This window comes from Aedes albopictus, chromosome 2 (assembly GCF_035046485.1).
Source record: "Aedes albopictus strain Foshan chromosome 2, AalbF5, whole genome shotgun sequence".
Lineage (NCBI taxonomy): Eukaryota > Metazoa > Arthropoda > Insecta > Diptera > Culicidae > Aedes > Aedes albopictus.
Window position 1 is genome coordinate 372,193,289 of NC_085137.1, and position 23,142 is coordinate 372,216,430.

The window sequence follows — 23,142 nt, forward strand, 5'->3', positions numbered from 1 at the left end:
GCAATTCCCGGAGAAATTCCTGGAAAAATTCCCGGATGAGTTCCTGTAGAAATTTCCGGAGATATTCCCGGAAGAGAAAAGCGGAGCAAAATAAGCAATATTGTAGGGTGACAAAACTTGTCTGCAGGGGGTCAAAGACGGTGTTAGAGTATTGCCTCTTGTACCACCGTACTCGACCGTCTACTATCCTTCCAAATGGTTCTTAGCTTGCTGAGCAACTATGCTGGAAATGGAATATTTCTTGTTCATTAGGGTGTTCGTACAAGTATTTTCTTAATATTAGACGTAACCCATCTAATAATATCAGAACCGAGGACGCCAGATACAGGGGGTGGCCAAAATGTTTGGGATAGGCAACTTTCTTTCTCCCACAAAAAATTCAACATGCTGTAACTTTTCATAGAGTGCATCAAAAAATCTCTAATTTTGACTGTTTATCAACCTGTTTTTGGTACAAAATTGGGCTCGATTGAATAGTTTTTCACGAAGTTAGAACCGTTTGGGTAAAACACTATTTTTTAGACAACTCATTATTGAGCTGTCATATCTCGGAAACCAGTGAACCGAATTGAATGAATTTTTTAACGTTTATCAACAATATATTGATATTTAATACAAAGTTATAAAATGTAATATTTTTTCGCGGCGAATGGAGTTATACCGGGATGAAATTTTTACCCATATAAAGGAAAATTATTCAAATTTACAGTACCACACAAAAATTACTAAATGGGTTCTTTCTTTAAGCTAAATTGGCTTCAATATATCTGATTCAAGTTAACTTGAGAACAGAAGTGGAAAATCTTTGAACATCAACACTAAAATTTATTGACATTGACGTAAAAAATTACATTTTTTCGAAAAAAAAATCCAAAAAGTATCTATCCATGATAACTTTTTTCAACGTTTAAAAAGTACCTATGTTTTTATAGTTTGTGAAGCATTTGTATATTGTAAGTGTACATTCAAAATTTCATTCAATTCGGTTCACTGGTTTCCGAGATATGACAGCTCAAAAATGAGTTGTCTAAAAAATAGTGTTTTACCCGAACGGTTCTAACTTTGCGAAAGATTGATCAATTGAACCTAAATTTGTACCAATGATGCACATATAATGGGTTGACAAACAGTCAAAATTTGAGATTTTTTGATACACTCTATGAAAAGTTATTGCATGTTGAACTTTTTTGTAAGAGAAAAAAAGTTGCATATCCCAAACATTTTGGCCATCCCTTGTACGTGTTACTTCCTCTTAACTTTCGGAACAGTTTGTTGGACGTTTTCCGATTTTTGAGATAAAATTGTTTGAATGTTTTGATTGCTAGTGTCCCCTAGCGTCACCATTCTCGGATAGTTCTCAACCTGCCGAACAATTTTACAGAATACGCCATGTATTTAGCATATAACAGTAACGAGACACACGTGTTTAAATATTATACACACGGTGCCACCTAACGAATAAATCACAAATCAAAGACCCAATTATCAGACAGTTTTTGTTTAGAACTTTGTTGAAGACGGCATCATCCTATCTTATCAGGATTCTGAGATATAGAAGTTTGAACATTTTTTACCCTGGCGCCACCTAGCGGACGATTTACGAACCAAAGACGCCATTGCCAGATAGTTCTTAGCCTGCTGATCAACTTTGCTGGAAACGGCATGCTTGTACCTCATTAGGGTATCGAGATATACGTGTTTGAATTTTTCAGATACAAGGCGCCACCTAGCGGATAAATCCCAAACCAAAGACTTTACTATCAGATAGTTCTGAGCTTGCTGAAGAATTTTGCCGAAGACAGCATCATTCTATCTTATCAGGTTTCTGAGATATGAGGATTTGAGCATTTTTGACACTGGCGCCACCTAGCGGCCGAATCACGAACCAAAGTTGCCGTCGCCAGTTAGTTCTTAACCTGCTGAACAAATTCGCCGAAGACACTATACTTCTATCTCATCGGGATCTTGAGATATACTTTGCGCAAAGTATGTGGCCAATTTTGGTACCCCAAGACAATCCGGAATAACTCCGGAACCATGTGGACCAGGCACCCATGCCCCCGGCATCAAAAACTAGAAGAGTTTTTCGGGAAGTTGTGAAAATTTCATCAAAATCCATCGAAAAACAAAAAAGTTTTGACCATTTTTGTGCTTTTCCGAAGGTGGAAAATGTACGTTGGCTGGATGAAGGTTAAAAGTGTGGAGATGTTCAAAATTTAAAATAAGAAGAATTAAGTCTCGATTTTAAAAGAGTCACCTTCCAAAACAGGTATAAATTGATTTTTGATGACGAAAAATGACTTTTAGATCAAAATCAAAAATTTGGGTATTAGAGGGTTATACAAAGTAAAACCCAACAAAAAATATTGCTGAGGAAGAGTTGAACAAACCAATTCTAAGCAAATTTAAGCTTAAGAAACCATTATTCAACTATTTATTGGGTACACATAAATAGGGTATGAGTACCCAAGTAACAATGAATGCTGAACAGTGAGACTATTAGCTGAACAATAGCTTGTTAATGGTGTCAATGGCTGAACACAATGACAGCTGAATAATGGTTTGAAGTATGGCTTGTTCAACCTCTTTTATCATCAATACATAGATGGCTGAATATCAAGTTGAAAAGAATATTATTCATCTGGGTAACCAGCTCTAAACCATACACCAACAGGCAGAATTAATCATCTGTTGTTCAACCTTTAATCAAATAATTTTTGACAGCTGACCCAAGCATGGTTTTCGTAAAGTCCACATCGCTTCTTCAGCCTCAATACAGGCTTAGTTCAACTTATGTTCTTGACTATTCAGACACAGCAAGTAATGCTCTTGTTTTCGAGGATATGTGTACAATTGTGGGTGGTGTAGGTGCTTAGGTGAGTGACTCTAAATTAGGAGGTCCAGGAGTTCAATTCCCAGTTTTCCTACAGATTTACTTAAACATTCCTAAATAGCTCTCCTGGAAATAGACGCAGCTAATGGTAAAATAGGCTCACGAAAGTGTTTTTATTTTGTTTTTACACAATTAATAAATATATTTGATGACTGATTAAGTGCATACTAAGTTTTAAATCAGCCTTCCAATGAGCCTCAAATCAGTTAAAGGTTAAATAAAATCACCAAAATTAAATGTTTAGGAGCTGAATAAAGGATTGTACCTCTTATGCTTAGCTTTTGTTCAAATGAAGGCTGATTTAAAATAGTCGGAGAAACATTTGTACAGCATCAAATTGTTACCTGGGTACCCTTCTTCATCCTATGCCCTTATGGCCATCCTACTTTAAAAACAGACGATTTGGACACTTATTGTGTGCATTTTTTATTTGTGCTGACTTTTTCCTAAAGAATAATATAAAAAAATAACATCAATACCGTTTACTAGCTACATACGTTTTAGATTGGATGAAAATGGGAGTATTTTTCTTAAGATGGGTTGCGTACCCCTTTGTCCATTTTTATACTTCATGCGAAATTTTCTTTTCAAAGGACGTACAATTTGACATCGAATATTAAATCGACATACCGAAATATTCAACATCTAAAATTGCAACCAGCTTAGACAATGTTTGAGGTTTGGTTCGATTTTTGTTTGTACTTAATGTAGCACCTGTGTAATAGTGTCAAGTCAAAATAGTTGCCTAGACCTGAGCGCCACATTCCCATCCAGGCATTCTTGAAAAATAGAACTGGAAAGTTGGCCACTAGGGTTAACATTGAACACTTTTGTGCTCCAACTAGAAGCCGGTTTGAAACAAAATTATATGTAGCACCAAATACGACTAGATACAGCCTATGTCTGACCAACAACAAAAGAAACAAATTGACAAATGTCCAAATTAGTATCGCTCTATGATCCTTTGTCGGGCACTCTTTCCTTATAAAACAGCCAGTCTAATCCTTCATGGAGGAGTTCAGATTTGTTTTTGTTTTTTTTTCTCAGAGTAATTTATTGTATCCACAATGGTAAATTTACCTTCATTGGAAATAATAAATGTTCAATTAGATTAACTATAATATTGTATATAACGTCCGCACTTGCTTTATTTTGAACAGTTACGAACGGTGGTACACATAATAAAACTCATCAAGGAAAGGAATATTTCCTTACTCTTACAGCCCAACGAACAGTCATCATATTCATCAGTGCACTGCCACCATCATTCGAATGAAGTTCCCCTGGACGCTGATCACTCATGTATTTTAGATCAATTTCAAACTTGTTTCCCAACCATCGTTCATTCCGAACGGAACAGTTTATTTCATCCAACCGTTTGCATCCCAGCCGTTTGCCCTCGGTATCAGTGACCTTTCTTCCGTATTCGCTTCCACACCGCGTTCCCATTGAAAGAATTCCGAATGAACCGACAACAAACGGCAACACAGAAAATGGCAGACACACCAAACATAAAACAGTGCCGCAACCACAAACGACATTCACGCTTCCACGCCGCACACGGAATCGGAACGGCTCGGCTGATTCATCCGTTAACTCACTAGAACAAGCATTTTCTGCTTCGGGTGCGCCTTCCCGCGTTCGGCTCTCCTGCCCATATGGACCGGACCCGAACGGCTGACAATTCGTTCCCGGTTTCCGTGCATGTATTGGCTGGATGGCGAACATAAAGGCGCTTTAGTTTACTTCGAACTTCGGTCGGTAACGGACGCGCGTGACGGAGAACTGTCGCTGCATCAGTTGCACTCGGTAGTTTTAGAGTCCGGATTTTAACCACACCAGTGGTGTATATTTATGTTGGCAGTGTCTCGAGTCTGAGAAAAACCTGCCCAATAGTATCGTTGCCGCCCGCCATCGCCGCTGCGGAACGGCTGCTGCTTCTGCTGGGGCCGTGCGGACATACACACACGGACTGTTTGCACTATTCGGCTCTGTTTGTTGTGTTTAGCCCGGGAGAGGACGCTGGCTGTGTATTTCGTTGGACTCTGACGATTGTTGAGTCTCCGGGATTAGTTCGACCTAATTGCAATCCACTGTTCTTGGTCGGGTGCAATGGTTAACGTTGGCGATTTGGAGGTTTGGTGAGCTGAATGTTCGACGGAGCACAACGGATGGACACGGAACGTGTGTCGCAACGCCAATGACAAAGAATTTGGCGCTGGGAAGATAATTGTTACTGATTCGAACGGTGTTTTAGGAAGAGTGTTGGAAGATAACTCGGTGAATGGATGAAATGTAAAAAGTTTTAGTGAACAAGGTTGATGAGAAGAAGCTGATTTTGTGCTTGAAGAGAAGATAAATCCATGCAATAAAAGTGCGCTTGAAGCAAAAATTAAGGATGCACAAAGTATGAAAATAATGCAAAAAGTTATGGTGAAAGTGATCAGTTAGCTCCGTGCATTGAGGAGAGAAGAATAAGTTTTCACCAAGTATGTAATTTCAGCATAACTTTGTCTCACTGTCTTTTCTTTTCGGGGAAGTTTAACAGCATTCACAGGAAGCAAGATAGTTGTAGCAACTTGGTGAAAGAGACCCACAGATACACGTATAAGCGTTTGAAGTGGTCCGTATACACACATTCTTCGCGGTTCACTCCGAAACAAAGAGCAAAGAAAGCAGATGCAAAGCTGAAAGAACCACTCGGCAGAAAGGAAAGAGATAAAATGAAAACTAGTTTTTCATTATTTTAGGAATTCACAGTACGCTGCGTCGGAGTCAGTCGCACGGGCAGTTCATTCATCCCGAAGCGGAATCAAACAAACGAAACGAAGTTCGCTTATTCAGATTACACTCACAATTAATTGATCGTTAGTATGGTTGTGATAGCCTTGCGTTGCATCAGACAAATCCAATTGGAAATTTACCAATCGATGAACTGATTATCTGTCGGTAGCATGTCTCATGTAAATAGTTTAGCTGCTGACTTGCATTGTCAAAATGGAATAGATATCAGAGCGTTGCTGTCATGCATACAGAGCACTCAATCCATGGTCCGGAACAGATAGACCACTATCGTACAGATGAGACATGCCAACTGATATTGGCATCTGATTGTTCTGACAGGTTTAGACGCGATTCTGGTAGTCATGAGGCGGTCAACAAGAGGAAGTGCAATGTTCGTATTTTGATCTTCCAATGGACTCTGTTAGCTTAACCACTATTTTTTGTTCGGTTATAAACACTGTTATCGTTATAACGATTATACGATTTATGTTCAATTCGATCATTCAAGTGACTTCGTTTAAATAAGTTCAGTGTTGTTGAAGGCAAATTGATTCACATCAGAGAAAGGCATTGTTGATTTGATGTCAAGCTTTTGATATTTTAATCAGATTTCTGTCATTTTTTTTCCGCCCATAGTCAGTAAGATAATAAAAAGTTTTTTTTTATTTGTATTTGTATTTGTTCATTCAACAAAACATCTTGTTGGATTGTTATCTTTTGGAAGGATTGTAAGGAAAACAAAACTCTAATTGTACAGTTTGTATTTTAAATTATTTTGGTTAAATGAAACTATATTCTTTTTTGTGAGCACTCCACTCCAAACAGCGTTGATATATATTTTCACAATATTACTATTGGCATTAGCTTATTTGTGATCTCTCAGTACAAAAAAAAATTCCAAACATTCATGAACGATATATGATCATTCATGAGATTTAATGGGTGCTTTGATGACTTTAGTTGAAATAGAAATAAACAATTTTGAATGGCGTTGGATAATTTGGAGAAGGAGTTATTGTCTGGAAAACATATTTCACGTTTTACTATGTTGCTCTAAAATGAACAGGACCTAGCTTAGCTTAGACAGACTGTGCTTGCCAATGGTTGCTTCTCCGTGACTGATCTCGTCTAGTCTTAAATACACGGAAATCCAAATTAATAAGGGCTGGAACACTAAACTTTTTCAAAAAGTGAAATTTAGCAGCCAAGATATAACAATCAGTTGGGAAGAAGAAGGAAAAATAGAGTGTGATATAGGGGTACTAGGAATCTACAGCACTCTGCATCTCCACAAACACCACGAGAAAGGTATTTCTCAGTGAGGTCTTGTGGTCTGATGTGAGGTCTGGGAGTTACCCTTTGATCGAAGATGCGATCCATGGTTAGGGTATCTTAACAGTGTTTTATTAAATATGGCTATTTTTGGCAGAATGTACTGCGGCACATATCGCTTGTATAAAAGAGGTGAAAAGTAGATAGAAAGATACAAAATAGGAGGATAGGAATAAGCCAGGGATCCAAGACCATCTGCATAAGAATCAGAAACGGTAGTAACTAGAACTCCACATAACTCGGATCGCTTTGCGGTCTTTGAAGGGTTTGTATCTCGTAAAGCTTCCATCAGAAATCATTCATCAATTTATTTTTAGGGTTAAGGGAAAATCTGTGGTGATTTTTATTTGAAAAAGTTGTTTCCCTCAGAGTAAATCGCATGAAATTTAGAATGGATGGCGCCAAAATATTGTTTCGCTGAACGAGCTGAAATTTTGCATGATTGATATGTAAAAAAATGTAATCCAAAAAGTGTATAGGAAGGAAACGTTATTTTTGTCCTAGGCTGAATGCCTAGACTGTACCCCAACAACCCTCCACTGGACACAAATTGAACTACAGGGTGGGCAGGAAAAAGCGCGGCAATTTCGAAGCACTAGAGGAAAATAGTCTATCAGTTAAAGTTATTTTTTAAGCATAACAAAATAAAAATAGAATCACTCCTCAATGTATTACGGCTACAAAAGGCGTCATCCGGTTGCTTGAGTCGCCCTAGGTCCCACCGACACGTCCGCCAGTACCGTACATTGTTGTTGAGAGTTTTAGGCACTTTGATAGGTCATGACTAGGGCTCCCCACACTTATGTGCAAATGTAAATACCAAGACTTACCTCCTGAATTAGTTGTTTTTGACTGAAGACCGAATAGTCGAAGGCCGCAAAATAATCTGACGCAAAAATGGTTGGTATATAGTTACCTACCTACAAAAATACCAAATTTGATAGTTTTGTTATATTTTATCGAAAACTCAGAACAGGACTTGATATATTTTTGATATATTCGTATTCATATTCGTATTCTGTCAGAAATCTCATGATTTTAAGTAGGGTGCGTGTACCAATTATGGCACTACCTAAGGGAAGCTATTTATACAAAAATACCGAGAGGATCAACGAATGTCACCAATATGTTAAAAGATAGCAGAGCTAGCGTACTTTACAGGAAAAATATAGAAACGGAGCCAAAACTACTTTCAGTATTTATTAAAGCGTGTGCCAATGATAGGAACCCTGTACCAGTTATGGCTACATTTGTTAACTTCGATTCCTTTTCGCACTATTTGTATGCATTCCTTATGGGATTAGCCATAATTGGTTCACTATGGCGAAATAGGGTGCAAGGAAGCTGAAATTTTAAGGAAACTGATTTATTTATTGGTGGCTAGGTATGTGGAGTGCGAGAGCAAGTCTCGGCTTCATATAAATAATTCGCTCGCACTTGTCGTTAGTGGACACAAACAGGAGTGTGTTGTGGATTGGCATCTAAGCCGAAAAGAGAGATGAGTTTGTGAAATAGGAGTGTTCACGGTGCGTCTTCGGAGTCAGTTTGGCTTTCTATTCCGCAGAACCATTACCTGTTCTGTGGCTTAGTTGGTTAAAGCGCCGGTCTAGCGAATACGGAGTCGTGGGTTCGAATCCCACCAGAACGCGATTTTTTCACAAATTTCATCTCTCAATTTGTCAATTAGCAACATTTCGTGCCTTCTAATTACAAGTTTTTCCAGTATGTTTCAGACATACCAGCAAACCTGGTAATATGCCAGTAAAATGGGCAATATGTATCATTGATTTATTTCTACCATGGTTTGAGCAAAATGTGGAATTTAAATGAGTGTGACCATCTTTTGTGAACGTGATCTGTTGTTCACAAAATTTTTCTTGTTGATTTACATCGTTAAATGGTGAAAACCAACTATGGCGAATGTTCGGTACTATAGCCATAATTGGTACACTTACCCTATTTCAACAACATCGTGCATCCAAATTATAATTGCCCATGTTAGAAAAAATCTCTATAACATAATAACATAGTTTTATATAATTGAGTTATGCTTCTCTAGTCGGGAAGGTTTCAATTATTGAACGCTTACAGTGCCATAATGCTTCGTCATTTAACGACGCTCCCTAAGGGAATTTAAAAACAATATAATGTATAAGAAACGAGTAAATCTAGACGTTCACAGGGTATTTTCCACCTACAGTGGAATTATGCACTCAAAAACAAATGAAAACGAAAATTTTAGTACAAGCAGTTCAACAATTAGCGAATAATTACCCTACGTACTTCTCAATATGTTTATTGTTTTTATTTGTATATATTGAAATCACCGGCAGAGTCCTAAGCTGAGGAAAACAGCAAATTAATAACTAACAAGTCACATAACCTGTTTTATATTGTTTTGTTATTATTGAATTATCAGGACATAATTATCTTATAACATATTTTGTTGGACAACCATTTTTTTAACAATCAAGCTAATGGTATAATTGGGTTCTTTAGGTGTATCCAGATTATTGCATAATCGGAATCTCCATCCAAAAATTAGTCGAAATCCAAAATTTCATCATTTTTGGTGCCCGGGAACTATTTTTAAAAAGCATTTAAAGTTTGTATGGAGAAAATTTTTTGTTCGAGCGAACTGTCACTTTATCGATTGAACTGTCATTCTAGCCATGGAAATTAAAACTGTTTTGTTTATTTAACCATCAAAACAAAGGAATTTGAACGCAATAAAATCACCTTGTACTCAAAAAAATGAGCTCTTTCGATTAGGCTAAAGAAAATAGTAATATTTAATTCACTAGACAACCCAATTCAATAAATAACAATTCAATAATGTGTTCAGTAGAAGTACAAGTTTTGTTACTTTTGTACTATTGAGAGTATAAAATATTTGATCAGCAAAAGCACAACAGTATCAAGTGAAATCAAAACTACATCATTCGAGATAAACGAGATGAACGTCATTTTCCGTGAGGAGAGTATGTGCGTGCATGTTTTACTTCAGTTCCACTCCTTACTCTTTCTGGCATTACATCCTGATTGGAACAGAATTTTCTTCGCGGGTTTAACAATCTGGATGCTTTGTTCCATTTTTGTGTTCAGTTTCGCAAGAAATTTCTGAATGAATCCTCTTAAGAACTCTTAAGTTATCTTCGAAAAAAAAACAGTAGGAAGTCTGGATGATTTCTGGATTAATTCCTGGCGAAACCTTCAGAAGAACTCCTAGTGCAATCTTCGTAAAAATTCTAAGATAAACTCTCTGTGTTATTGATGGAAATTTCGGTAGAATCGTCTGAAAAATTCCTGGAGAATCTTTCGGAGGAACTTCTGCTGAAATACTTGAAGAAATGTTTGAAGAAGTCGCAGGAGTTTCTAAAGAAATCCTGGAGGAATTGAAAGCAGAATTCGGGAAGTTTCCAGATGAATTTTCGAAATAACCCGTGGAAGAATTATCATAGAATTCTGGTAAATTTCTAGTAGATTTTTCGGAGAAATCTATGTAGAAATTTAGTATGGAACCATCACTTTTCACAGAAATCTATGGAAAAAAATATATAAATAAATAGTTATTTCTGGAAACTGCTAGGAGAAATCCCTTAACCCTTCAGCGCGTGCGCTGTTGTAAAAAGTACAACACTACCAAAAAATCTCGCTCTTCGTATACAGCGCGAGCGCGGTGCAGTTTTGGTGGCTAGATGGTACGCGTCATGAAAGGTTCAGAAAACATTGAATAAAATTCTGATGACATTCTTGGCGAAATCGATGAAGGAAGTTTAGAAAAAAATCTTGCCGAAATTGCTGGTGGAATTCCTGTAGGAATGATCAGAAAAAGTTCTGGAGAAATTCCAGCAAACATTTTGAAGGAATCTTTACAGAATCCTGATGAATTTTTCAACAAAGTTCTTGAATTCAGGGAAAAACCCTCGGAGGAATTAACACAAACTTTCCGGAAAAAATACAATAATCTGTGAAAGTATTTTCAGAATTCAAAAAATGTTCTGCAAAACTTCATACATCTGACGAGTATTCTTCAGTTTCAGTACCCGGATTGGCGCTTTAAAGAACAGCACACTTTCTGGAATGTTCAATTTCCCGGAACGCGATTTCGATATATTAACAAAGAAGGATAAGTTGCGGAAGGCAGCCCTCCACGATTATCTTTTGAGATTTCTCCAGGTTTCCTATGAAAGTTTCTTCTGGGGATAAGAAGAATTTTCTTTCACCTGCTGCTCCTCAGCTTAGTTTTCTAAGAGCACATTCACTGTTATTAACTAAGAGCTACCTCAGGCAAGAAGATGCTTCCCAAGGAAGCCAATGGTAATTCCTTTACGAAAAGTTCCAACCGCGAATCGAACCCGTCATTCTCAGCATGACCATGCTGATTACTCACGTCGTTACAGTTGTGGATAGGCCCGTAGGCCCTGGGATACTTTTAGGAAATCTCAAATTCGTCTATGCAATCACATGGGGCTTCCCCTTGGCGGGCTTGGTGGTCTAGTGGCTACCGCTTCTGATTCGAATGCGGAATCGCTAGAACACAAACGGATTGATAAAGCCGTTTCCCCTTTTTCCAAACTTTCACGGCACAGTGTCAATCAATCAGATAACGCCTACTATCTATATGTAATCCAGCGAGTTGTTCCGCACATTTTCAGAATAATAAAACACACAGTTCTATCACCTTTCGCCTGGCATCCACGCACCAATGTGTGAACTCGCTGCCAACCATGCCCTACCAACAGTCCGACATCCGCATGAATGTGTGCAGTCGCAGGGATTTAATCGGTCTGATGTGGATACAAACAATTGCAATCATCACTTCCTTCCCCGTGGGTCCCGAGATGAACTTGCCCAGGACTAAAAGTCTCGTTGATGCTCCGTTGGGAGTGCCCTTCGGAGCTTCCCCAGAACTTACTTCTGAGATTCATTAAAAAGTTTTTCTAGGTTTTCATCAGGAGTTTATTCTGGGATTCTTTAAAGAGTTTCTTATGACAATTCTTCAGGAAATCTCCCAGGGACTCGTCCAAAAATGTTGCCACTAGTTCTTTGTACTGCAGGAGTTCTTTTTGGTATTTGTGCACAGCACAGCTTCTACTGGAACTTTCATTTTTACTTTTAAGAAATTTTGCTGGATGTTCTTTTTTCTTTCTAATATCTCCTAGGCTTCTAACTGCGTTCTCCTAAGAGTTCCTTCTGGGCATCCTCCAGATGTTTCCTCTGTAGATCATCCAGAAGTTCCTTACAGAAACCTACCGGGAGTTATTTCTGAAAATGCTCCAGAGGTTCTTCCTAAAAATTCTCAAGCAATTCCTTGTGGAAACCCTTCAGAAGTTCCTTGTGGGAAATCTGCAGAAGTTCCATCTAGAAATTCTGTAGAAGTTCTTTCAAGAAATCCTCCTAGAGTTCCTTGGGCGATACCCATTTGATTGATGTGATGTCTTCAGGGATTCTTCTGGGGATTTTTCAGGAGTTCCTGGTGAAATTACTAAATCGAATTGCTGGATCCCAGACATAACTTCTGTTCCCTGAAGAAACTAAATCTTAACAGATTGAACTCCCTAAAGGAACCTATCAAGTATTTCCTTGAGAAACTCCCAGAAGAAAACTATTAAGGATTCCACAGAATACATACAAGGAGAAATCTCTAGTAGGAGTAATTGAAGGAATCCAAGATTCCATTTTTGGACTAATCGAAAGATTCCTGGAAGAAAACCCAGAAGGACATCCTGGAGGTATCCCCTGAAGAAACCAATTTCGGTGCCCTAGCACAAAAGGCTCATTAACCCTAAAAGGGATACCTTCATGGCCTCAGTTTCGTCACCTCGCTGAGTATGTTCCATCAAAGACGAGCTCTGAAAGGCGCCTGGGACCCCAGGTATCCCTTTTAGGGTTAAATAAAAAAAAAATGGTGCGATTATCCGATTTTTTTCCCAGCATTGGTTAAATGTTGCAAAGGTAGAAAAAATAACTAAAATTATGCGTGCGAGAAAGGTAGAATTATGCACTATTTACAGTTGAATGAAACGTAAAACGCGTACGCTACAGGGGTGCATGCATACGTCTTTTATGCCATCATGGGTAGTTAATTCTAATTTATTCATAGATACACTAACTCAAGATTAATGTTTTGTTTTTTTTTTGTTTTGTTTTGTCTGTATTAACGAGATTTTTAGCTCTAGGCTAGTTCATTCCGGGACCCACGCTTTACTACCCTTCCGAAAGAAGAACTCACATATTGTGAGTTTGTCGGGAGTGGGATTTGATCCCATGTCCTCAGCGTGATAGTCTTGTGTTCTAACCATCACACCGGGTCCGTTCCCTCCAAGAAATTAATATTAAAATATATACTGTGAAACAATAGATAACTAGAATTTAAGGAAAAACATGATATAACTTTGAGTGTTGGCAAAAAAGGAATAATATGTTGACGAAATCGGATAATGACAAAAAAGAATAGTGATAAAAACGGATAATTCCCACATTATACAATATTTTAACCTCTGATTAACCTGCATTGTCAATAACCCGTTCAGGCAGATGACGGTGGAATTTCAGTCAAGGCCCTGAGTTTTTTTTGTTATTTCGTGTCAACCAGAAAACTGTCTTCAGATAAATTAACACAAAATTAGATTGAATTCTGTTAAAACATGGGTGAACAATTCACTTGTTAAAGAAATTTCCACCCAAGCAGAAGAGAATAACAACAGCATAACAAAATGCGTTATTTTGGCAAAATAACTGCATAATGGTATTAGTTATTTTTATGTTATTTACATAACATATTGAGATATAAACTTGTCTGTCATAAGTGGCAAAATAACAAGTCACACAACAAAAATTTGTTACAGGAAAATCAATTTAATAACATGTTTTGTTAGTGTCAATAACAACTTAATAACATTGAATTTGGGAAACATTTCAATAACAAATTTTGATATTAAAGAGTTATTGATAACATCCCGAAAGCAAAATTAGTTATGATATCAAACAATCGCACATGCTGTTGAATAGGATGCTAAAGTGGAGGCGATATGCGTACACTTTACCCGTGGTTAAATGAAAGCATGTACGCATATGGCCTTCACATTAGCATCCTTTTCTACATCATATATGACTTCGTGTTGGCTGAGAATGCTATACATCTTTAGACCAGCATGTGAGAATGACGGAACAATCATTGCGAACTTCAGTTTCTTTCTTCCTTCATAGGCATATTTTCAACTATTCATGTAATCTTTTACCACAAATAGGTAGATCCGACTTCATCCTCTGGAACGACAGGGAAAACATGTGAAAATACAAAATCTTTCTGAAAAATTCCATTCAAAACCATCTACAATTTTGGATTCAGCTGTCTGTATTAGCTTCGTTCAAACAAGTTTACTCAATAAGTTTGACATTTTTATCATTGAAATTCTCATGTAAAAAGCGGAATCTGGAACGTCCCTTTCAAACCCCACCTTCAATATCGTCTACTATCTGCTCGTTTTGATGTATGCCCGAGCAGAGGAGAATATCAAATTAATAACTACGAAATAACATAACTTGTTTTTATATCTTGTTTTGTTATTGTTAACTTATCAAAGCATTGCTTTTCCATAACATATTTTGTTGGACAATCTCATTTTGTTATGATCATAGTATTAGTATACGTTCATGAAATAATATCTGAAAAATATATTTTGTTGGAAAACATGTTAAGTTATCATTTTTTTATTATGATTGGTCAAATATTTGATCATCAATAGCACGACAATAACAAGCTTCGATATCAAAACTGCATCATTCGAGATTTACGTTGTTTGCAGCATTTCGTGAAGGAAAGCTTGTGCATATTTACTCATCAGTTTCTCTGCCTTTTCCTGGCATTACATCCCAACTGCAAATGAGTCAAAATCTCAACTCAGTGTTTTATAATAATTTCGACAGTAACAGTAACTAGAGTAAATAAAGTGCGCATTGATTGTTTGAGGGTTGAATCTCAGCTTCTTGGGTAGTGATCGATTTCAATTTTTGTCTGGATATTTATAATAATTTGAATTTGATCCGTGACAAAATTGTTCTGAGAAAAGCTTTTTAAAATATCGCAAAACGTTCATTTCCATAAAAATAGCAAAATAGCCATTTTCCAATTGATTTACCCAAACGGGTTATTCAGAAAAGTAGTGTGTTTCGTTAGTCTGATTAACTTTGCAGAAGATTTGCAGAAGAACTTGGTCATCATTTTAGAGTTATACCAAAATTATTTTTTTTTCGATTTTTCTCGAAATAAGTGGATTGCGATAGCTATGAAAATCTTACATGTAATAGTCTTATTTTTGGACACTTTAAATTTCAAGTTATTAAAAGAGTCCAGTTAAATTTTGAAGCCAATATGTGCACTAGAAGCTGAAATTCAGAGATTCCAAACTTGAACATGTTGTATGAAATCGGTCAATGCGTATTTTATTCTGTCCAGTCCTGTATTACCTGTACATCATAACAAGTTTTGATTTTAGATTATTATTAATAACATTTCAAGTTCAAAATGTGTTATTGACACATTTTCCAAATTGACTATTATTATGTTGTTATTAAAACGAACAAAACATGTTATTAAATTCGTCTGCCAGGAACATTTTTTTGTTATGGTATTTGTTATTTTGCCGCTTATGACACGCAAGTCTATAACATGATATGTTATGATAATAACACAAAAATAACAGATTCCTTTATGCAGTTATTTTTCCAAAATAACGCATTGTATTATGCTGTTGTTATTCCCTTCTGCTCGGGTGTAGGGTGCTGCGCCACTTGGGTAGTGGCTGATATTTTGGGAACTTTTCAGCTACAACTCAGTCAATTTCAAACATCGCGGCGCCTGGAGGGACTTGGTTTTGTACACATTACAGCACCTCTATGTCACGTAATATACCACACCTCTTATCAAATGTGATACCGTACCCGAGCAGGGAATGAGAACAAACCTATAACAAATTGATAATTCATTTTGTTATTGATAACAAAATGAAATCAAAACAAGTTTTCGTTCCGAATTTTTTTTTTTAATATCAAATTGAGATATCATTTTGTTATCATTTCAAGAACTCAATGATAACAAGATTTGATTTCAAAAATCCAAAATAGGTTTAATATGCTTTATTAACATTAATTATATTCACAAAATATTTGTTAAATCTACCTGAGTATTGTACTTAATATTGACACAAAATTTATAATTTGCTGATTCTGGGTAATGGGCATGGTATTGATTTAAATTGGCTTGAACTTTGATTTAAGTTCTTTTTAGGGTGACTGGTTATTAGGCCGTCCCTTATTTTGCAAAAATTAGAAATGTTATAAGTTCGTTAGTGGAAAATGATCGTTTTATCTAAAAAATGATCGTGTCAAAATTTGAAGTCCGTGTCTCAAGGCTAAGTGGTCCCTCAACCCGATCAGAAAGGCATAACAAAAATGTATTTGACAAAAATGATTTGAAAACCTGATTTAATTATATCAGAATTATAACAAGATCAGTTATAATACAAAAAAAAATTGTGATCATCTTTATATGAAAATTATAACAAACTTAGTTATAGTTTTGAAAATGCAGTTTATGTCAAATGAATATTTTACAGGTGGTGTTTGGTACGCAATTACGCCGCTGTGTGGTGCTACTGCGCTTGTGAAATACAGGATTTTTGACAAGTTCAAATTATGATCCAGACCTTTAAGAAAATTCAGGTTATTCATTAAATTTATTTATTGACATACTTGTATTTGGTCGGCGTTAAGTCAGAGAGGACCATGTGTCTTTAACCATATTTCTAGAAAAACGACTTTAAAGTTTGCAACTCTATAAGTTATGAGTTTTTCAACAAATGTTCTTGAATTTTTGCCATAAACCTTAATAACTATTCATAAAAGCATCGCTCTGTATTGATCGTGAAAACATGTAAAATAATGCTTGAAACCGAGAAATTGCTAAGTAATTGATTGTACTTAGTCCAGTCTGAGTGAACGATTTTTGGGAAATCTACAACCAACTACAGTTTGCACTCAAGTTTTCACATATTTGATGAAAAAATGATGCACAAGTAGGACAACAGTTAATAGGAGTGGTGTATAATGTGAGCAGGAAGTTTGAAATTTGATGTTTCTGTCATTACCCTGATGGTTACCATATTCAATTTTTATGTTCAGTCAGAGTGGACCAAGTACAACAGTTCAATATCACGAAGGGTAGTCAATTATTGAGCTATTTAAGAGTTCTTAACTTGAACATTTAATAGCCAACAACTTTAGATTCAGATCCCTTATTGGAAGTTCAAAATCGATTTTTTGATTATCTAGGTTCAAATTCACTAACACAAATTGAAATTCAAACCTTAAATTAGCAAATGCAGTATTTTTGACATGTTTGAATCATGATAAAAAAACTTTTAACCCTCTAATACCCAAATTTTTGATTTTGATCTAAATGTTATTTTTCGACATCTAAAATCGATTTAAACATGTTTTGGAAGATGATTCTTTTCAATTCTCGATTTCATGAATTTCAGTTTTTGATTTTTCTAATTTTTATTTTTGAACATCCCCACACTTTTATATTTTTCCTGGAAGCCTATTTGGGGTACAGATTTTTTGGGATGAAAACATTTTGAGATTTTTTGATTATTGTAGAAATATTTTTATTTTAAATTTTTTTCATATAAAATTTTATTTTCCGTGTAATTTTAAGGAAAATAATTTTAGAGTGTATTCGATCCCCTTAAACTATTGAACAAGGATAGAATGGTTTGGGAAAATTTTAAAATATGTTAATTGTAGCGATTCAATACAAAATAAACAATGCCTTCTAAAAGGTGACCAAAACATCAATTTTTCAATGATTTTCAAAAAATGTAAATACGCTTTAAAATACACCAAAAACTATTTTGAGAAATACAAAACAGTCCTAAATATCAGCCAAAAATATTAAAATTTTGATTTCCCACGAAACAAAAATTACAAAAATGCTCAAACTATACCCCGTCTAAAGGCGGGGTTGGGTATTAGAGGGTTAAGAAAGCTCAGATGGATATTGTCGCGCTAATATTCACTGTACTCCACATGATTGATAGAATGCAGTGAATATATTTTCATGGTCGATGTTTTGATTTACAGCGAGAAAACTGCTTTTTATTTTCCGAAAAATGATGACGGATGCTTAAGCCTTAAGATCATCAGTATCTTAGTGATGATTTTAGGTCCTTAGCGAATGATTCTATATATAGCATCGCAGTTGTCATTGTAGGTGAGCCACACAGAGTATCTTGTAAAATTTAATGCCCAACGTATGCAATAATTTAACCCTCCTAATATGTTAGGCTTTTGCACCACGAAGGCGTAGCGTACGTTCAGCGTGCTTGTCTGGGTCATATTGACCCCAACTTCCTACTAGGCTTAATGCAACTCTCAAACGGTCACATGAAGCTATGATAAGTGAGGCAACAAAATGGATATGAAAAGGATGACTTTCATTGAAACTGTTAACACTCATGAAGTAAGTTTTAAGTTTCACAATCCTCCATAGGTTTTGCAGTTTGTAGTCCCATTCAAGATTATTTTAATAAATTATTCTGAAATAAGAAGTTTTATCATTGTTATTGAATTAACATGATACAACTGAAACAATTAGTGGCCTGCAAAAGAAAATCACCTTAGTTTTTGAAGAATTGATTAATAACAAAATAATTTGTGGAGCTTTGAAATTTATATCTAATTTGGTCACGCCATGTCGTTAGTCACGTTTCATTGCCATGCAATTAACGTCCATATCAATTCAGTAGAAATACAGCTTCTTATTATCTGCAAACATGTGGTGTGGATATTAGATACTCAAAGATGAAGGAAGGTCGTTGATAAATAAGGCTAACATCAATGGTCCTGAAACCAATCCTAATGACACGCCCGAAAGAGTACCGATCGGGCTTCAATGATTTCCTTTAGCTTCCACAATTTTAAAGCGATTATTCAAATAGGATTTACTCAATGAAACAGAATCAGATAATCTGTGCAGTAGTTCAAAATGAGAAGCACTGTTAAAAGCTTTTGAAAAAAACAATCAATAGCAGAAGGCTATTTCTTTTTTACCGATGTGTTGATGGACATCGTCATGTATCTTAAGCAAATGCCGAAGCAAATGCCGAACGCGTGCTTTCAACTAGTGGGGGAATTTCTTATTTAAACTATTTTTGCTGAAAATAAAAACATTATATGATATCACGAGGCAAAGCATGCACCTCAGAATTGCTTTAGTATGTCAATTCTTGTAACATGTAATGTTGAAATTGTGCTTTAAACACTGCATTTTTTTATTCTACAAGCCATCTAAATCTGACAATCTCCAGAAATGTACACTAACGCCACGACGCGGTGAAATTTTAAACCACCAGACTGCTGCATAACTTTGCCATATGCAGGAACTTCCTTGATAATTATTTAATAACACATGTCGAAATGTTCTGATTTAATTGCTCGCAAGCACCAAGAGAAGGTGAAATTGTATACCACTCTTTTCACTGTTTGACCATTAACTATCTCTACAACTTTGATGAAGATACGACATTTAATTCTGGTCTGAATCATGATATAAAGCATGCCAAAATGCAGAGCAAATTATTGAGTTACAATTATAATCAAATTATATCCACTTCTGTTATTATATCCTAAGATGACGTAATTGCGATCAACTATATCAAGAACACTTTTATGTGACGTCATATTTTCTCTCCCCTGTACGTTGGACAAATGAGTCTATTTATAGACCAGCCTCCAAAACGAAGAACCACTTGATCATATACCGCCCTTCACTTCAAGTGCTGCAATGGTCTCATTGATAAAGGCGCCGGATTGCAGTTAAAGGCTGGCGTCCTTGGTTCGATTCCCGTCTGGGGGAGGGTTTTTTATATACTACGTAGGGCAAGTTTTTTATACAAAAAACTTTTCGCTAAAAATAAATAACACTCTTAATAAAAATTACCCAAAAAATGAGTTAAAATTTACCCAACTCAATTTTTACCCAATATATTTATATCTAATTTATAACAACATGTGTTATAACTTTTTGATCATTCCAATATTTTTTATATCTCACGTTGTTATAAATTTGATAAAATTGTATCAACACCTGTTATAATTATGTTATGGCTAGAGCAATTTTAGCTATATTTTTTGTTATTTTAACACCTAACCGGCGAATTTTATAACTCATTCTGTTATGAAAAATCTTTGAAATAAATAACTCAATCGGTTATAATTTTGTTATGCCTTTCTGATCAGGAAGGGGCCTAAAGTTGTCAAAAATTGCATGGGACCAAAAAAACATGAAATTTTTTTCGACAAAAAAAATACGCTAACCTACTAAAACCGGTGATTTTAGGATCCTTGGGGCCAAAAATGTGCTTAGAATTGCGATATCTCTACTCGTTTTTGAGTTATTGAACAAAATAGGGTGGGTTTCCTTCGGAATCTAAAAAAATGGTAAAAAATGCTGATTATTCGGTTGTTTTTTTGTCAATATCTTGGAAACGAGTAGAGATATCGCAAATCTAAGCACATTTTTGGCCCTTTAGGGTCCTAAAATCACCGGTTTTAGTAGATTAGCGTATTTTTTTGTCGAAAAAAATTTCATGTTTTTTTGGTCCCATGCAATTTTTGACAACTTTAGGCCCCTTGAGGGAACACTTAGCCTTGAGATACGGACTTCAAATTTTGACACGATCATTTTTTAGCTTAAACGATCATTTTCCACTAACGAACTTATAACATTTCTAATTTTTGCAAAATAAGGGACGGCCTACTGGTTATTATCCGCAGGGTTGTCCTCTTCGTTATGAGGGGGTTTTCATCGGCCAAATTGCCTGAAACTTGGCCGTATAACTCCGCTTAGTTGGGAAAGATTTGAGACCAACGTTGAATTTAACAGGTTTCAAAAAGCCTTCCATGACGAAGAGAACGAAACTGTCCAGAATACAATAGTTCCCCTATATCAGTTATTTCAATATAAACTTATTGCCAAATATTTTGAAATTTGAAATACCGGGTGATTATTTCTCCTGTTCTATATTTTAAAACTGCACCATTCGCACTTTCGTAAGGAAACAACGTTCCACAGTACTCAAAATGTTCTCACAATTTAGGTCATTTGACATGAAGTTATTTGGCATAATATTTGTTTGGCATAACAGTCGTTTGGCATTATAGTCGATTGGCATAATTCTAAATTAAAGCAAATGAAGTTGGATATGGCCAACCGTAGTAATTCTCGGTTATTCTACTGTTGAAGGTCATTTTACCTTTATAAAGTTTTCTCGCGTGAAAATGGATTCATTGTAGCTCCGTACCAAAAGGATGAATCCCGTGATGTTTGATACAGTTTTGAAAATAACACAGATATTTATCATACATGAAAATGATGAATGTCCTTTCACTTATTGTTCTGTCAAACGGGCATTTTACCAGACGACTATTATGCCAGATTATACCATTTGACCATTATGCCAAACCCGATAGAATTAATGTAGTAAAATATTTTTCCAATCGGATGCCTTATTTTAAATGTTTATCCCCGGGTAACGTGGGAAAGAGCCCGAGCAAAGTCCATCAACAAAATTACAGCAAGTCGAAAACATGATTTGTATTCAACAACAAATTGATATCACATTTTGATATAAGTTTATCTTTATTTATTTTGATTTCAAATTTTGTTTTCGGTTTGCTGTCATTAAATTAATGTAAATATTAAGTGGTAGATTAGTTTTAAATCTTTTAGTAAACTATGTAAAGAAATTCTAGGGATATGTCATGAGTGCAATTATATTATTGCATTTATGGTTTGATAACAACCGAATAACTCAATATTTAACGATTTTTAATTATTCTTGCGCTGATAACAAAAACAGTTATCAATTTGCTATCATCGATAGCAGGAATTGTTTTCAATTTGCTGTCACAGGAACATTTTTCTGCTCTCAGTTTTGATGTTTTAACCGTTAAAACGACCAAAACGACAACAACCTGAGCTATCAAAATTTGCAATATCACAACATCAAAATTAGTTTTCAATTTGCTATCAGCCTTTGCTCGGGTAAGCATAACTCGCGAAATACTGTAAATAACGTTGTTGAATGACGAAGGATTTATTTCAAAACTTGTTTTAGTTTTGATAGCAATAGCATAAAGTATTTGTACACTCTCAATAATTAAATAGTAACCAAACTTGTTCCACAACAAAATGTAATATTGAAATGTTATTTAATGGCTGTATACTAATAGCTTGGTCATAGCAAAATAAGATTGTCCAACAAAACATGTTATGAAAACGTAATGCCTTGATAATGCAATAATAACAAAATGAGATATAAAAACAGGTTTTGTAATTTCGTAGTTATTAATTTGATATTCTCCTCTGCTCGGGCAATCATTTCTTGATGTTGCGATTTGATGGAAGTGATGCCACCTTACGAGCGATAGTTGGCAATCACAGCACGTTAGGGGCCGTTTATAAACCACATAGACTAGGAGGGCTCCATACATATTTTCAACTTTTTGTATGGAAGGGGAGTCTGAGATGGCCAAAATTTGATCGACGTGGTTTATGAACAGCCACTTATGTACAACTTAACGAGGACTTAAAAAATACGTAGGTATAAAGGTTAAACTAAAGGCAGACTACTGTCCCGGGTAATTTAAATTTATTTTACCAAATTAGGATGATAGTGTGTAACAATACAGAGAAGATCTAGACCAAGTGTCCATGAATGTAATAATTGAATGAGATACCAATAGAGATCATTAAAAATAATTACAAAAAATGAAAAAAAAGTCCCTGGTAACTCTCAAATTACACGTCACAGAATACCTAATTTTTAGTTGGTTGACTTGATTGAGTGGCAAAAAAAAGATTTGTGAGTTTGTTACACAAATTTAGCAGAAATGTTATCGTATGTTTTTGGAGAAGTTGCGTATTTGCCAAGGGTGAAGTGATAGGCAACAAAGGTCACTCGAAATGGTTTAAGTTCTATAAGCTCACAAATCGGTAAAATTTGTTAGATTTACTGGTATCTCTTAGGGTATTTCTCCTCCATTTCAGTTTGAGCTTTCTGGTT

The 23,142-nt window shown here is 35.7% G+C and overlaps 1 protein-coding gene across 2 annotated transcripts in view; it reads left to right on the forward strand.

Annotated features, from left to right (window-relative positions):
- The window catches only part of LOC115253623 (semaphorin-2A), a 453,840-nt gene that overhangs the window by 81,284 nt on the left and 349,414 nt on the right, over positions 1-23,142 (forward strand). Inside the window, exon 1 of one of the 2 annotated variants that reach the window (XM_062852946.1) lies at positions 4,351-5,382. The exons of the other annotated variant lie outside the window; for it this stretch is intronic. The gene's annotated coding sequence lies outside the window, so the exon portion shown is untranslated. Of the gene's footprint in view, positions 1-4,350; positions 5,383-23,142 lie in introns of those variants that run through there. 2 annotated transcript variants of the gene reach the window in all.